We start from the raw sequence: 18,656 nt of genomic DNA on the forward strand, positions 1-18,656 counted from the left end.
ATCTATTTGTAGAAGGAAAATTATTCCTGCAACCACATGAGGCCTACCTGAAATGAGGCCCATCCAGTGTACCGTGTGTGCCTCATTTATTTAGAAAACATTTCTTGCTCTTCTATAACTATCAAAACAAACAATTTTATGTAATGCAATGGGCTGTATGTGAGTGTAATCGGTACTGGCTTAAAGAAATTTCCCCAAGCTGTACTTCCTTACATCAGTAACTTCATGAAGGAGTCATGGTATCTAAATTGAGGTGTCTGTGCCGCGTACATCAGTCTTCTTAAATGTGACTTAAGTTTTGAAAAAAATGAAGTAAATAAGGTGGTGCATTGGATGCTCCAGCTAACCGGGGCAGGAGGGGCATTCAATAAGCTGATTTTTTTTTTTAAAGCACGTTATAGAAGGACGAAACATTAAACCAGCTAATATCTCCTATCAAGGGTCCTTATGTGGAAAACTGAGCATATGCTAGTTCTCAGTGTTTTCCTCTGTGAAGTTATATGCAGTGCTGGTGCACAAGAATTCTGCACACTTGCAAAATCTGATTGGCCAGGGTTTAGCATGCTGTCTCAAATTGCCTTTGGATCAGTATTAGGAACTGTGGTATTAAATTACATAATGATCTGAAAGACAGAGTGAAGTGAAATAGTGAAATCTGTGGACAACACAAATTGTAGATTCGTCAGGATGATGGAGCACTATGGTAGAATGAGGCGTAATTTAACAAAACCAAATTAGGCCTAAGCAGCTCCGACGATTGGTTCAGAACTTTCCGTGTGAAGGCACCACTTTAAATCCAGCCAGGCCACTAATGACCAGACATGATCAGACAGCTGGTTAGTGGGGTGCGTATGAAATGAGCTCAATCCAGTTCCTAGTGCACAAGCATCCACATTACAGACCTCGTGACCACAGTTAGCACTAAGAGCCTGTCAGGTAGTCTGAGGAATTGGGGACTGAGTGAACATAGACATTACTATCCTTCCTCGTGTACAGTTGGAGCACTGTGAGGGGAAGCTGGAACCGCTGCCACACCTTTTGTCTGACTTGGGCCTTGTCTACACTTGAGTTTTGTCATCAGAAGTCAGCTTTCATTGACAAAACAGTGGAGGTGCACACACCACAGTGCTCCTGCCGCCAACAAAACTCTCCTGCTTTGCCGACAAAATAAAGCCACCTTGACGAGAGGTGTAGAGATTTTTGCGGCAAAGTTATATCGACAAAAGTGTCAGTATAGACACTGCATTTGGTTATGTTGTTGTAAATAACCTCCAGGAGGTGTCTCACGATGCCCATCCTGACTGCTCTGGTCAGTAGTTTAAACTCAGGGCCGGCTCTAGCCATTTTGCTGCCCCAAGCACAGCGGCACGCTACGGGGGGTATTCTGCTGCTCGCTGGTCCCGCAGCTCCGGTGGACCTCCCGTAGGTGTCCCTGTGGGAGGTCCACTGGAGCCGCGGGACCAGCGGACCCTCCACAGGGACACCTGCGGGAGGTCCACCGGAGCCGCCTGCCGCCCTCCTGGCAACCGGCAGAGCGCCCCCCGCGGTATGCCGCCCCAAGCACACGCTTGGCACGCTGGGGCCTGGAGCCGGCCCTGTTTGAACTCCACTGCCCTGCATCCAGGTACATAGATATCAGTCCCCCCAACCCTCCCATTTAAAGGCTAGGGAATTTTTAAAATTCCACTTCCTCTTTGCTCGGCATGGACGACTCACATCGCATCTTCCCAGCTGACCAGGACGGCTCCATGCAGTAAATGATCTCCCTGAGTTATTGGATCTGCTGGCAGTGTGGGGAGAGGAGGCTGCACAGACCCAGCTCCTCTTCAGCCATAGGGACATTGATACCTATGGTCAGATTTCTCATGGCATGTTGGAGAAGGGCTACGAACGGGACACACAGCAGTGCCATGTGAAGATGAAGGAGCTGAGGCAGGTGTACCAGAAGGCAAGGGAGTCAAACCATCACTCAGGTGCTGTGCCAAAGAGCTGCTGCTTCTATAAGGAGCTGGATGCCATCCTCAGCAGCAACCCTGCTCCCACTGCCAGGATACTTTGGCGGGGCTGGTGATGGTGGAGAGCGGACTCAACCCCGAGGACAAAGTCATGGATGAGGAGGTTGAGTAGGAGGATGATGTGGCGCACACAGCAGGGTGTCTGGTGGTGCGGCGAGCCAGGACATCTTTTCCACTCCGGATGGGTCTAGCCAGTCCCAGCATTCCGTCTCTGGCATGCATGATGCAGGAGAGGAGAGCTGTGGTAAGTGATCTTTTTGAGCTGATGATACTCAGTTATGAGGTAGAGCTGTCCTTTGCTTTGTATATTCTAGAAGTGGGTGAAGGGATAGAAATGTACAAGACTAGCTGTGTTTACGTGTGCTTCACATTCCCCGGTGTAGCTAAGCAGTGCAGTGGAACTGTGTTAATGTGCACCGTGATTTCATGGGACTCCTCCAGAAAGATCTCTAGGAAAACTTCCTGCAGGTACCTGCCAATCCTCTACCGAAGGTTCCTTGGCAGAGCTGCTTTCTTCCTTTTCCCCGTTGTAGGAAACTTTCCTGCACCAATCGGCAATCACTTGTGCAGTGACCAATCTGGTGCACGGGCGATGACATAGGGACCGGTCTGAATCCACGTGCATACAGGAGATGCACCGTTGCCTCCTTGCTTACCCTTATGAGTGAGATATTGGCTTTAATGACCCCTGCCTGTGGAAAATGGTGGTAGAATTTAAAATATTGTCCCGGATCACCTCAGTGATCCCCTTAAAAAACCCACAAAGATCCTTAGCCCCCATCTTGAGTGCTCCCTCCCCTTTCTTCCCTGGCCCCGGGCTGAACTCACCATGTTTAGGGCATTCACCGAGCTGTGTTCTTGCCAAGGGACAGTGAGAAACTGATTTGTATTTTTAAAAGGGGTGCATTTTATTATGATTTGATGCTGTGTATCATCATGCTTCTCTTTTGTTTCTTGTTTTTCTGCAGATGTGGCCTTCAGGGGGAACCCCCTACATGCTGGCAGAGCGCCTCCGCCATATAGGAAGTGACCAAGGAGGATGTGTTTTGAGAGGTGCTCCAATCCTCAGAGGCCAAAAAACAAGAATGCAAGGTGTGGAAAGAGACTTTAAAAGAGAATTCTAAAATTGAGAGGCGGGACAGTGCGCTGCTCTCTCTGCCAATGTTAGAGCACCAACGATGGACCTGCTCTGCCGACAGAAGGAACGTTGTGAACATGCACAAACCATGTAATTATACTGGTATTTGATCGGTGGCGTAACTTGGGTTGACAAAACTCTGTAGTGTAGACAAGGCCTTAGTCTTCAATGCTGCTAGCCCAGAACTTCCCATGAGCGATGAAACTCCTACTATTACTTAAAAATTGGCAACAGAGCTGCAGATGTGCTTGTCATCTTCCCCTATATTTGTTATCTTGGGAAAACCAGAGCTGAATGACATAGGGAGTCTGAGATAGCTTTAACTCCTGCAGGAAAAAGATGACTCCTGACAGCTAAGCCATATCTGCTCACTGTGCTGCAATAGTAGAAGCAAATAAGATTGCATTTTATACTTTATACTAATAAAGTTTACAATGAATGGCAGTGTAGAAAGGGATGGTTGGTTCCAGGTTTGGTGTTCTAACAATAGCTTTTATCTTGTATTAACAGAAGATAGAGGGAGTGAGTAAGTGAGGTCTGAACTTCTGGCAAAAGACACATCTATCAATCCTGCCTTACTTTGTGTTGCAGATTTGAAGGGGTAATGGAGGGGGTGGAGATCTTGCTCAAATGTAACACTATACCTTTGCTTTTTTGTCCTAACTCTTCCAGCATATGTACACTTACCTTGATTTCGTTTAATTTCACCGTTTCTCAGGCAAAAGTTATCTATACTTCAATTTTTCCTGGAAAACTGTTGGTGGTCTCTTGACAGTTGACCAGGGCTGCTCAGAGGATTCTGGGAGCCTGGGGTCTTCGGCGGCGGGGGGCCCCCGCTTCGGTGGTAAAGTCGGAGGCGGGGGCTCCTTCCGCTCTGGGACCCAATGCCGAAGTGCTCCGAAGACCCGTGGCGGGGGCTCCCCGCTGCTGAATTACTGCTGAATTACTGCCGAAGTGGCACCTGCCACCAAAGTGCAGCTGGGTCTTCAGCAGTAATTCGGTGGTGGGGGGTCCTTCCGCCCCGGAGCGGAAGGACACCCCACCGGCAAAGACCGGGAGAGGAAGAAGTTCTGGGGGCCCGGGCCCCATGAGAGTTTTCCGGGGCCCCCGGAGCGAGTGAAGGACCCTGCTGTAGGGGCCCCTAAAAACTCTCCTGGGGCCCCGGGCAAATTGCCCCTCCCTCTGGGCTCCCTGCGGTTGACTACCAAGTTTGTTGATGTGAAGTTTTTCTGCTTTCTCCATGCCCCATTTCACCAGCGAAGTCATCTTGTCTCTTCAGCTTTGGTTACGTGTCCAAAGTATGCATGTAGAGATACAGTAATGGAAGGTGTTTGGAATAAGTTAAATTCCGGTCTTGATATTGGTGTGAAGAGCAGCCGAGTCCGAATTTGGTCTGTCATCAATTAAATATGTTCTTTCTTATGAAGTCTTGTTTCTTTTGCATTTCAGAGCAGGAGAAATACTTCAATAGCTGGTTCAGATGTTCTTACTGTGATACAATTACTGCCTTCCGGAACCGGAGAACTCCTTTTAACTTCCTGACTCACTTCCATTGTTACTATGCTCTGTTCTCTTGCTCCTGCCTAAGTGGGCAATTCTTTTGAGGATACAAAAGAGATCTCTAAAATGCTAAGTTGGAAACCTAATACCACATAAGCAAGAAAAGGGTACATAGTTGCAGGCCTGACTCATCAAGTAAAAGTTTTGCTGATTATGAACTTGTAAGATTCCAGAGGGGTGGGGAGTACATAGCTACTAATGGAAAAAAAATAATTAACATCATACTTTGTTTCCTCCCTAAGATCCTGAGCAATTGAAGCTTCAGATGTTTTGGCAGAGAAATCACACAAACTTAAAACAAATGGAAAAAAGAGAGATTTAGACAGGAATAGTTCTTTCCTCTATCTATTTGGGGTACTTCTGATTCACTCCCTTTGGCAGAGAAATAGGGAAGTCTGCAGCTCCCATTTCTCAGGCACTTAAGAAGATTCTACATCTCCATTAATGTGATTTAGGGCATGTCTCTACGTACAGCACTGCAGTGAGCACAGCTGTCCTGGTACAGTTGTGTTGCTGCAGCACATCTGGTGAAAACGCTCTATGCCGACAGAGGAGAGCTCTCTTGTTGGCATAAAAAATCCAATCTCCACAAGCAGAATAAGCTAAGTAGGCAGGATAAGCTGTCCCAGAGACATAGCACTGTGCACACTACAGGTGCCTATATCAGTGTAACTTATATCGCTCGGGGGGGGGTGGTGGAATATTCACACTCCTGAGCCAAAAAAGTTTTGCTCACACAGGCTATAGAGTAGATATAGCCGAGCACTCTATTTACAACTATATAGTTTTCCTTCTCTGCAACCTTGCAAAAGGCTATTGAAGCTTTTAAAAAAAGAAAAATTTCCAATCAATTAATAGGAGACTTAAGATAATCTACTGACATGAGATTTCCCATAAATAACCATGCTCTGTGTGTGTATATAGTGAGCTAAGGAAGCAATGGTAACTATTTGGATGTTTTCCTGTATCTTAAATGAGTTTTAAATTAGTATGGGGAAAACACAAAGTCTTTTTCTGTAAACCTTTCCCCTTAGAACTGAATTAGAACTCTTTTTCTGTAAACCTTTCCCCTTAGAACTGAATTAGAACTCTTGCTATGATGGATTTTGTGCAACTTAACCAATAAGCACTTAACCAATAAGCCAAAATAAGGCACAGTTTACTTGAGCACTGGTGCAGGTACTTGGGGGTGGGGTGCTAAGACATCAGCTCAAATGCAGAATGCCTTAGAATCTGAAGAGTGCACTTAGCATAAAATAATGCACATCCTGGTACATCTTAGTATAGCTCAATAAACTGGTTAAATCACAGCAGTTTGGAACACTTAATTTTTCCGAGATGACTTACAGTTTCTGCTTATTGCTTTTACTGGAAAAATGGATTATAAGTGTCTAAAATGCAGAAACACTGAAAATTGCATCTAACTATGGACACAGAAGGGTAGGGTGGGAGGAGGACTGCGGCTTATCCAGGCTAGAAATAGTAAGGAGAAATAGATTTCAGGCATAAATTGGTATGGATTCTAAAAGCATTACAGAAACTCTAGAGAGAGAGAACTCAGAAGCTGGTTCTCTCAACAGGGAGTATAATGTGAGGAGTACAAAGGTTAAAGTCAAGGTCAGGGAGGGAGCTTTTCACTCTTTCAATGGCCTCTTGGAAGTTGAAATAATTAGGTATGTTTTTAAAGAATAAAGCCCTTTAACTGTCCAACAAGGAATATTAACACATTCTTTCCTGCTCTAACTGGATAGATAAAGGAAAGGGAGTGTGTGTGTGTGTGTGTGTGTGTAGGTGGGCAGAATCATTCTTGCTAAACTTGTTTTTGTGTAGGGAAAGTTTATGTATTTTAGCTAAGCTATTACCAAGGGCTGGAATTGTTCAAGCAGTGATCTCAGCAGCTCCCTGGGTAGATTCGACTCCACTCGTGTTCTTAAAATAAATACTTAGCTCTTCTCATCCATAAATCTCCAGGTGCCTTACAAAGCAAGCATCATTCTTTCCACGCTACAGATGAGAAAGCTGAGGCCAGAGGTGGACTTGCCCAGCATCACACAGCAGACCAATGGCAGGTAATGCTTGCAGCATAAGAGCCTGTTTAGTTTACTTTTGCATGTGAGAGGGAGAAAATCTGAGACAGCGTCAGATGAGATTGCCTGATTCAACAGGGCTTTATAAAGACCTCTTGCCCTTCTCTCTTCAGTGGGGAGGGATAGCTCAGTGGTTTGAGCATTGGCCTGCTAAACCCAGGGTTGTGTGTTCAATCCTTGAGGGGGCCATTTAGGGATCTGGGGCAAATATCTGTATGGGGACTGGTCCTGCTTTGAGCAGGGGGTTGGACTAGGTGACCTCTTGAGGTCCCTTCCAACCCTGATATTCTATGTTTCTTTTTCCAGCCAAGAAATTGTTGTCTGAGAGCTGTCACTGTCTCTGGTGTTCTTAGATGCATATACTAGCAGCCCCTAGCTCTGAGCTCAATGATAAAACTGGGAATCATGTCACTTTTCAACAGGCCTGTGCAATCAGCAACTCCTCTTCTGAGGGACAGCAGATACTAAACGCCATGGTTTGAAACGAAATTAGAGTCTGAAACGTGACTGCAAAGATGGCACTGCTTTTTCTCAACAGCTCCATTACCTGGGTGTTCTCAATCAGATCTGCTCCCTTTAGTGATAAGATTCAGATCCTGGTGTGCCTGCAGAGAGTTAATGCTGCTCCATGAGGGGGAGGTAGATATTGCTCAGCGTCAAACGGGGCATCAGTGTTCATGGTGCAGCGGAGGGTGGAATCTGGAACACAAGTGTAAGTCTTCCTGCCCCATGGGTTTGCCAGGTCATGGCTGAGGTCAGAGCTTGGGCTGCATAATTTTTGTTTTTGGTGATAACCTGGAACCTCTCTCAGATAAGTTCGCAGGACTGGCTGTTCAAGCAACCATGTTTACTCTTAAACTGAGAGAGTTTGATTTGAAAATCACTGGGGGGAAGGAGGGAGCCATTTTCAGTCCCTTTTCAGCACTCAATCACACTTTTTTTTTTTTTTTAAATGTTCACATTCATTTCATACCAATGAACCAGTTAGTACTTATCAGTAATAAAACGAGAATGTCAAGACCATAAAACAATTGGTCTTTTATTCTTACATGTAATAAGTGAAAACTGCAAACCATTTTAAGGCTAACTTTTTATAGTCTGTTACAGAAATTGATATTAGTGTTAGAATTCTGAATACCCAAGCTGAGTTTCTCAGAAACTTTGACTTGCCTGTAAAGCACAGTTTTGCCTGCAGATAGATGTGTATCTGCCACTGAAGTCAATAGATGTATGTGCTTACAAACTGGATTAAGCCTGTTGTGTGTTTAAACTATAAACTCAGCAAAGTTACGGATTCAGAATAGTCTGTACAAGGTGGTGTGAACTAAGACTGCTATAAAAAACAACTTTTGCAGTTTGTTCAGATGTAGGGTTTTACCTGAGAGCCATCATTTAAATATCAGCGTCAGCTAGAGCAGGGCCTTCTTGTTAAGGTCTGCTTCCCAAACTTGTGCTAGCCACATGTTCATCTGCTGAGCTTGGGGTATGAAGTTCCTGCACAAAGTGCTATTCTTGTCTTTAAAGTAACTTAAACAACTTAACTGCCCTGTGAAATTCTGTGGCTGTCTGATACCTCTGTATCAAGTATGGTCCAGGATATAAAATCTAATGTTAATGGTACTGTACCACTGTTACCAAAACTGTGGAAGTATTCCCTCCAAAAACCTGTAGTGGTTAAATACAGCCTTTGGTGGGAATGTGATGTTCACAAAGGCATGTTTTTACAGGGTCACCTGCAGTCCTTCCCTGTATCTAACACTTCTTTTAAAACTAACCTAGTGGTGAGAAGTCTAGCTGTATCCACCATGTCCATCTAGAAAATACAAATGAAAATGCTTGACTTGTGCTGCATATTTGGCTGATATCAATGATTCAGAGTTAAAAAATAAAAGTTCTGACTTTGTTTTGCACAATGACTTTTTAAAGTGATTGTAAAAGCTATAACAAAGGGCAAATACTCTACTCCTGATACCATGGCACTGTTTGAAGAGTTCTGACAAATTGAAATGAGCACCCAGTGAGTTCTAGAATGAGGATAAGAGCTTTTTATTATTATTTTATGATATTGCTTCCAACATGTCCTGTACTGGTGGAATATTCTTCCAAAATTTCCAGTACAAATTTTCTGCATGAAGGTGCAGGCACCCCCTGGAATAAGCCCCACCCTAGAGGGAGATAACAAAATAAATAACCCCCTGTGTACAGTTCGGTATGAATACAGTGTAATTTGGCTTTCAAAATCAGAGCTCGCACTACAAAAGGATACAGTTAACATCTGCAATCATCATCCCTTTACTGTTCAATAAATCAAAGGTATGTGACACCACAGGGTACATATTAACAAGAATGTAAATATTGATGTAAATTCTGCACATGTAGCTCTTAGCAGCTTTCCTGTGCTGTGGGTTTTTTAATCATTAAGCAGCATTTGAAAACACTTGTGGGAAGGAAACACTCATTAAAATCTCTTGGTCTGGACCGGCCTTCAGTCATATTTGGCAGTGCTCTTGGGAGTATTAGCAGCCAGTCCAGCTGTGAATGGACAGGGAGAACTGTGTAGTCCCTCCAGCGCAGGGGTTAAGCACACTCTAGGACTGCTGTGAGGGAAGCGGTAAGGGCAGCCATCTGTTCTGTGAATGAATAGACCACAAATCTCCAGAGAGATCTACTCAGCAGCTTTCATGAGCCACTAATATTCACTTAATTGTTTTTGTCTAACAGTGAATCTAAAATAAATAAGGGGCCTCCTTAGTTTTGCTTCGATACATGGGACTGGGGAAAAATCAGTCCTCTTGCACAAGCAGAATACATCCAGTAAGAATACATAACCAATTACGCAAGTCTCTCTCAAACCCATCTTCTGTATACTCAGTTTGAAACAGCTGTCTAGCCATCCATGTGCCCAGTTAAGGCATAACTAAGAAGCTTATTCAAAGTAGAGAAGTTAGATCAAAAAATTGGGCACCAGTGTATATACCCCCAAAATGCCTTTTAATGCACTTGATATAATGAAGTCCTAGAATGACCACCTTTGAAAGGCAATAGGCTTGCCCTAATGCTACGCAATTCTACAGGAACATTCAGAAACTGCTGCATCTTACAGTAATGTTACTGCAATGGTTCAGGCTGCTGTGGAATCTTGAGACAATGTTATTGGGGGGGGAAACTAAACATCTTGGTAGCACTGTGAAAGCTTCATGCCAAAAGCCTTTCTGTTCTGCCCAAATGTTCTGAAATGGTTCAGCCCATCTCTACAAGATCATTCAATTTTGGTAAAACTCACTGAAGTATAACTCCTCCTGACCAAGAAAAGATCAGTGTCATGTCGTCTGCTTTAAACTCATCATCTTTATAAACCACATCTCTGTATATTAAACTGTTTCATTTTCAAAGTTGCTTGCTGTTTTTGCGGGAGGCTGTCTCAGCTGGAGGGCTGGTAGGTAGTGTTTTACCAGCAAAACAGCCTGAATATGCACAAAACCAAAAGTGTGCAAACCTGGCTACTTAAAATTAGGGTCCTAAATACATATTTAAGAACTGAAAAAAGTGTCCTGATTTGCAAAACTGTCACTGCTCAGCAGTTTTCACTCATTTCAAACTAATGGAAGCTGTGGGTGTTCAGAACCTTTGAGAAATTGGGCAACTTTATGTATATATAGATGCCTACATTATAGGAGCTTAATTCCAGGCAAGCAAGTTTCCAAATTTTGTTTTAAACGTATAGTAAGCTAGTCAATTGATGGATCAAATATATTTTTGGCTTAGGTTTTTGATTTTTAAAAAGAAAATGAAAATGCTTTAAAGTTGTTCTGCAAAGCAAAGGCTCTTCATCTGAATGACAGTCACCTTTTGAATGATATGCCTGACAGTAACAGTCATGTATATTCCTGGGTAACTGTTCACTGATTCAACAAGGAATCCAGTGGCACTTTAAAGACTAACAGATTTATTTGGGCAAAAGCTTTCATGGGTAAAAAACCTCACTCCATGCATCTGAAGAAGTGAGGTCTTTTTACCCACGAAAGGTTATGCCCGAATAAATCTGTTAGTCTTGAAGGTGCCACCAGACTAGTTGTTTTTGTGGATACAGACTAATCTGGCTACCCCCTGATACTTGTTCACTGATTAAAGAGCGTTCAAGGAAGGGGAAGGGAGGGAAGCAGACCTGCCTAACTCCTTATAGTAGCTGAAAACCATGTCACCATCTGTTTCTAACACCCTGAGGCCTGAATTATCCAAAGACTTAAGCACATGCTTAACTTCCTGCATTGTGAGTAAGTGGCTCATTGACTTCATTGGGGAATTCTCAGGCTGTGAAGTTAAATGTTCATATAAGGGAGAGATGTGTGTGAAATATAAATGTCATTTTGAGATACTATAGCCTACTGCAGTGCTGTAGTTTTCAAAACACCTCTTCTTTTGCCAAGGCGGCAGGACAGAGGCATAGTGGTCACATTTAGCTTCTGGACCACACCTTTCTACCAAGTGCCATCTCGCCGCTGGGCTTTACATCTGGACAAACGCTCCAGCAAATCATCATAAGGCATCCCTGTAAATTCCATCTTGGTGACTAAGGCCCATATCCTCAAAGGTATTTAGGTGCCTAACTCTCTGGGGCCAAAGTGACTTGGCAACACAACCCCCGCTGATTTTCTGCAAGACTTGTGCTTCCTTGTCATTTAGGTGCTCTTGAAAATCCCATCTTTAGACATATTTTAACCAGCAACAGACATTAACCTCTTCCTGGAAAAACTTTTGATCATGACTTACTTAGGAATTGAAAACAATATTTAGATTCCATGTAGCATTGACTGTTAATCCCTCACAGTCTGCCTTTACAATGTGAGAACTCAAACTGTAGGTAAACCGATCCTTCATATTCTAATTGTAGGCAGTTGTGATGGGCTCGGAGTTAGAGATTCTCTCTGTCGCACACAGGAGCAGACATTGGGACAGATGATAAACTTAGCCCTGTGATTGGAGTCTGTGAACAAACTTGTGTTTATGCTGAGTAAACTGGGGCCATAAAGTTGTCTGTAATTAACAACAGGAGCCTGGATGTAACACTGTTTTGTAGAAAACCTACATTTAAGAAAATTATCATTCTTTCCAATTAGAACAGGTAGGAAAATGAGGTGGTGTTTCCCTCCCCCCCAAAAAAATTTTGAGGGCAAAATAAAAACGTATTTTAATCAGATTGTTCCATATTTTTTTTTACTTTGTCTAGAACAAAAACAAAACCCTCACATCTCCAAACAGAGTTTCTGCTGAGAAAATTGAGGCAAAATACATCATTTTGGGCCAGGAGGAACTGCCACTGTGCCTTATAGGGGTCGTCTTAATGCCACCCATCATGTATTCCTGCTGGAATTCAGCGCCACTGTGCATCGCAGAATTTGCACCAAATTTAATGTTCCCTGCAGAATTTTATTTTTTCAAGCAGAATTTATTTCCACCAAATTGCTTCCTTTTCTCAGTTTTGCACATTTCAAATGTATTAGTTATGTACACACATAACATCTTTGCGTGCATGACTCAAATACTGCCTACCTCCTCTTATATTCCTTGCTAGCCTGAACCCACCCTGCTCTACTCCCACTATCACTGCACCTCTTCAGCACTCGTGCCCACACCTGGCACTGGGGCATGTATACCACCTCCAGAGGTGAAGGGGTGTTGGCTGGTGAGCCATGTACATGACCCAAACCACTCAAACAGACACACGTGTCCCAACACACGCATTACCCTGGGTCTCCCTTCTCCATGCTAAGTACCTGCTATTGCAGGTTGTGGGCAATAAACAAAAATTCATGGGAGCCCGTGACCTGTCTGTGACTTCTACTAAAAATAATGGGGGTTGAGGGGGCTGACGGGGATGACTGAAGCCCTAGCCCAGCGGGGGTGTGTGTGGCTGTCAATAACCTAGTCCCAGATTTGGACCTTAGTGTCCAAAATATGAGGGTTATCATGAAAACCTCCAAGCTTAGTTACCAGCTTGGACCGGGTACTGCTGCCACCATCCAAAAAATTAGAGTGTTTTGGGGCACTCTGGTCCCCCCAGAAACCTTCCCTGGGGACCTCAAGACCCAAATCCCTTGAGTCTCACAACAAAGGGAAATAAACCTTTTCCCTTCCCCACCCTCCAGGTGTTCCTGGAGAGAGACACCGAAGTAAGCTTCGTGAATCTAAACAGAGGGATTCCACGCTCCCCATTCCCAGCCTTGGAAAACAGAAGTACCAAGAGTTACTCTCTCTTTCCCCCCTCACCCAGAGGGTATGCAAAGTCAGGCTAGTAAATCTAACACACACAGATTTTCCTCCGACTTCTTCCTCCCACCAATTCCCTGGTGAGTACAGACTCAATTTCCCTGAAGTCCCTCACTAAAGAAAAACTCCAACAGGTCTTAAAAGAAAGCTTTATATAAAAAGAAGGAAAAATACATACAAATGGTCTCTCTGTATTAAGGTGACAAATACAGGGTCAATTGCTTAAAAGAAATATTGAATAAACAGCCTTATTCAAAAAGAATACAATTCAAAGCACTCCAGCAACTATAGACATGTAAATACAAAAGAAAAACCCAACTTTGTACTCACAACTTGGAAACATAAGATTAGAAAGCAGGAAATAGAAAAATCCTCCTCATAGCTGAGAGAGATTCAGGCAGAAGACAAAGGACTCACACACAAACTTCCCTCCACCCAGAGTTGAAAAAAATCCTATTTCCTGATTGGTCCTCTGGTCAGGTGTTTCAGGTTACTTTTTTCCAGGTGAAAGAGACATTAACCCTTGGCTGTTTATGACACGCCCCCCAAATTGCAGACAGTGGGGAAGCTCACTGGCAGCGATTTCCTTCTAGAACTTTAAAATAAACAGATTACTACAACACATGCACCTTTACATATACCACTAAGTATATAACTAACAGACTTCTACATTTTAAGAACAGTTTTTAACTACTAAATTCTGGGAAACTCTCACGGGAGAATGCATCAGCTACTTTGTTAGAAGCTCCTGAGATGTGCTGAATTTGAAAATCAAAATGTTGGAGAGCTAAACTGCAACGAAGAAGTTTCTTGTTGTTTTCCTTGGCAGTATGAAGCCACTTTAGTGCAGCATGGTCAGTTTGTAGCTGGAAACGCCACTCCCAAACATATGGGCGTAGCTTTTCCAGGGCGTACACAATGGCATAGCATTCCTTTTCACTGACTGACCAGTGACTTTCCCTTTCAGACAGTTTCTTGCTAAGAAACACGACAGGATGGAAGTTGTGATCCGTTGCTTCCTGCATGAGCACTGCGGGAGCCCGTGACCTGTCTGGGACTTCTACTAAAAATAATGGGGGTTGAGGGGGCTGATGGGGATGACTGAAGCCCTAGCCCAGCGGGGGTGTGTGTGGCATGTCCAGCACCTGCGCCCCAATGGCTGGCTGTTCCAGGACCCTTATCACAGCCACAGCTGCTCGGAGCTATGGGCCCCTCACTGCACGTGGCAGCTGATGGCCCTGAGGTCACCACCGCACGTAGCAGCTGATGGCTCTGGGGTTCCCGCACTGCCCACAGCAACTTGGAGCTCCGGGTCCATCTGCAACAGGCAGAATTTTTAATTTTTTGGTGCCGAATTCTCCTTGAAGCAATAATTGAAGTTGTAGTCCAGCTGCAAAACCCAGCCTCTAGAAGAGAATGGGGACAAAAGGCACCTGAACTACAACTCCCATGAAGCACTGCAGCAGCATAGGTGGACTCAGTTCAATGTCTGTCAGAGCCAAAATGCAACATCCTGACATTTACATAACATCTTGATTCAAAATCTTCTTCTCCATGACAATTGTTGCTATTTTGATTTTTGGCAGAATTCAGATGAAAACAAATGTCAAAACATTAGAACTTTCCTTAGGACAGAAACCAGCTCTCCCGCTCCAATGTGTCATTTCCTATGCCATATATACAACATACATGTCAGGTGTCATTCCAGATAAGAATAACCTAGGCTCCTATGTACTTTGGAAATGGGTAGATTGAATTGCTGGAATATTCTGGGTAAATAGACTGTCTAATAATAAACTATTAAATTGATTGGACATCTGAAAGGATGTACAGGGTTTTTTCAGCTATTTAACCAGCTAATGAAAGTCATTGAAACATGTTTTCTTCATTCACGCCCATTATATTTTCCGGTCATAAGTATGTTTGCCAAGTTTAAAACAAAATATTGATTCCATATCTCGACCAAAAGATCACTTATCTTCCTCTCACTGAGACACGCTTTGATTTTAATAATTTAAGTGATGGTTTGCAGCAGCCTTTCCATTGATAGGAAAATTGTTAGCCACTTCTTATCACTGCCACAGACCTCTCTTCCTAGACATAACAAAGATATGGGCAGGCTCCAGTCCGAAACCACCTAGAAATCATGGAAGTGCACATTTTTCTTCAAGATTACCTGCCTCTATGCATTCCCAATTTCTGGGATGTGCCAAAGGGGCAAAGTTTGCAGATGATAAAAATTATTCAAGACAGTTAAGTCCAAAGCAGACTACAAAAGGATCTCTCAAGACTGGATGACTGGGCAACAAAATGGCAGATGAAATTCAGTGTTGATAAATGCAAAGTAATGCACACACACAAAAATAATCCCAACTATACATACATAATGGATTCCAAATTAGCTGTTACCACCAAAAAAGAGACCGTGGAGTCTCTGTCGATAATTCTATGAAAACTTGTGCTCCATGCACAGCAATGGTAAAAAGGCTAACAGTATTTTAGACTATTGGGAAAAGGATAGAAAATAGGACAGAAAATATATTGCCACTACATAAAGCCTTGAATACTGTGCACAGTTCTGGTCACCCCATCTCAAAAAGGATATAGTGGAACTGGAAAAGGTTCAGAAAATGGCATCAAAGATGATCAAGGGTATGAAACAGCTTCCGTACAAGGAAATACTAAAAAGATTAGGGCTGTTCAGCTGAGAAAATAGATGACTAAGGGGCAATATCGTAGAGGGCTATGAAATCATGAATGGTGTGGAGAAAGTGACTAGAGAGATGTTATTTACCCTTTTGCACAATATAAAAACCAGGGATTATCTGATGAAATTAATAGGTAGAAGGTTTAATGAAAATAAGAGGAAGCACTTTTTCACACAATGCACAATTAACTTGCAGAATTCATTGCCATGGAAAGGCCAAAAGAATAACTGAGTTCAAAAAAGATCTGGATCCATCAATGGCTGTTAGCCAACATGGTTAGGGATGCATCACTATGCTCTGGGTGACCCTAAATCTTTGACTACCAGAAACTGTGAGTGTAAGACTGGAGAGGCTCACTCAATAATTGCATGGTTCTGTACACTCCTCGTGAAGTTCTGGTATGGGCCACTGTGGGAGACCTGATACTGGGCAAGATGGACCATGCTCTGAGCCAATATGGCAGCTCTTGGGTGTGTAGAAGTTATCTTGAAGAATTACTGTTGCAAGTAATATTTATTTGAGAAATATATTGTACTTAATCTGGTATAGTTCATGCAGCTGTGGTGACTTCTGTAAAGTCAATTAAATTTAAATCAGTTCTCAAACGTGGACGTTGACCTGCCATATAGAATGATTAAAAGATTAGGAAACATGCTTTTTAACAGGGGTTGGCAATCTTCAGCATGCGACCCATCAGGGTAATCTGCTGGCAGGCCATGAGGCATTTTGTTTACATTGACCGTCCACAGGCATGACCCCCCGCAGCTCCCAGTGGCCGCGGTTCGCCATAGCTGGCCAATATTGAGCTGTGGAAAGCTCCAGGCTGCAGGGATGTTCTGGTTGCGGCTTCCCGCAGCTCCCACTGGCTGGGAACGGTGAACTGCGGCCCCTGGAAGCTGTGGGGGGGTTGTGCCTGTGGACGGTCAATGTAAACAAAATGCCTTGTGGCCTGCCAGTGGGTTAAGCTGATGGGCTGCGTGCCGAAGGTTGCTGACCCCTGCTTTATAATGATAGACTCAAGGAGCTCAATCCACTTAGTGTAACAAGAGAGGACGTTAAGGGGTGGCTTGATCACAGTCTATAAGTACCTGCATGAGGAACAAAAATTTGATAATGGGGCTCTTCAGTCTAGTAAACAAAGATATAACAAGATCCAATGTCTAGCTTCAGCTTCCAGCCAAATTCACACTGGAAATAAGGGACAGATTTTTTAACAATGAGGATGAATAACTATTGGAACAATTTAACAGGGGTTGTGGTGGTTTCTCCTGGGAATTTTAAAGCTAAATATTTCCCCCCCTAAAATATCTGCTCTAGTTCAAACAGGTATAAACCAGTGGTCTGTGTTGCAGATGAAGCCAGATGAGATGATCACGGTGGTCCCTTCTGGCTTCATAATCTATGAATCTATAGAGATCTCACATGATTGGGAGTCACCAGCTACCTCATTGTCACCACCTGCTGGTTGCATTTGGGATTGATTCCACACTCTTTTTAATGAAGAAAATTTGGAAAAATAGAAATTTCCAAAATGGACTCTCTGTCAAACTGCAAAAATCCTTCTTTCCAAGCAGGAGTAAGAGCAAGAAATACTGTGAGAGGCTGATGTGGGTTTCACTCGGGTATAAATTAGGAGTGATTTAATAAAAGCTAATGGAGTTACTTTGATGTTAACTGAGATCAGAACTGGGCTCAGACTCAAAGACACATTTGATGATGAGTGCATCACACTGAAAAGAACACAAGCTTTTAGAATGTGGTGTTCCCATTCAGTCTCTCTAGATAAATTCCAGAGATTTCCTGCTACATCAAGCTAGATCCTGCATACAGATCTTTTCTCTAATCAGCATCTAGCTCATTAATAGTATGCTACTGTTTGCCCTTGCTTCCAGAGGTCTAGTAAGGGTTTCCCATTAGCATCAGTACATTTTTTTCTGCTGTTTTATCTTTTAGTTTCATAATACAAAGTATAAAGTTAAAAAAAGTGACTCAAATTTCAGTAACTCTTAGGGGGCATGGAGGTGTGAAAATTCTGTTGTTAACTAGGTCACACTGAAGATGAAAACCTACTCAAATAGCGTATGCAGTTCTCTAGCTGATGATCTTTGATCAAAAAATATATTCAGCCAAGGAGCTAATCCAAATGTTAGTTTAACTATTAAACTTTGAAAACTATTTTTGCATAGTTTAGCTGTATCTAAATATGTGAAAGTAGGAAGCAGTGCATAAGTGAAAATAGTGTGGAGTGGGTGGGTGAGAAGGGAAGTTGGAGGCTTGCATAATCTTGTTGCAAATTCCCTTGGAGTTGGTAACCTACTTAGATTAGGGTACTCGTCTTAATATGACTTTCATTGTCACACTTTTTTCCTGCTGTGGCAACATGCTATATTAATATGGGCTAGTGACAGGTTTCAAGCATACAAGTAAAGAGGGAAAATATAATTTTAAAACAAGTCTCAGAAATTGGATTAGAGCGTTAGGCTGTGGACATGGGGACATGGATTACTTTACCAGTACTAGCGTGGTGCAGTTTTGTCAACAGCTGCCAGTCTATGCAAACTGCTGTGCAGGGGAGTATCTTAACCATGAACCAACTCCAAGAGTGATCCTGGGCACTATTAAGAGGCTCACTAATATACCGGGTTTTCTAAAGCAGTTCAGTTATACAGGGTGCAGCATACAACTGTGAAGTGTGTAACTAACTTGGCCATTCTTCAAAGCCTACCTTTAAATCAAAATTTAACTCAGTGTCACAAAGCAACTAGTTGGATATAGGAGCAAGTTCCTTTAAATCTGCAGCAGGGAGATGGGGCTGGGACGGGACGGTGCCGAAGCGCTATGGTGAAACAGTAGCTTGAGAGATAATGCAGCTTTCCTTAGT

The 18,656-nt window shown here is 43.2% G+C and overlaps 1 long non-coding RNA gene across 1 annotated transcript; it reads left to right on the forward strand.

Moving 5' to 3' along the window:
• The first annotated feature begins 1,589 nt into the window (after nt 1-1,589).
• Nucleotides 1,590-14,064, forward strand: LOC115651687. Its single transcript, XR_004000409.1, has 4 exons — nt 1,590-2,259; nt 2,984-3,243; nt 6,685-6,782; nt 14,035-14,064. It is a non-coding gene; the product is annotated as an uncharacterized LOC115651687 (long non-coding RNA).
• The last annotated feature ends 4,592 nt before the right edge of the window (nt 14,065-18,656 follow it).

This window comes from Gopherus evgoodei, chromosome 4 (assembly GCF_007399415.2).
Source record: "Gopherus evgoodei ecotype Sinaloan lineage chromosome 4, rGopEvg1_v1.p, whole genome shotgun sequence".
NCBI lineage: Eukaryota > Metazoa > Chordata > Testudines > Testudinidae > Gopherus > Gopherus evgoodei.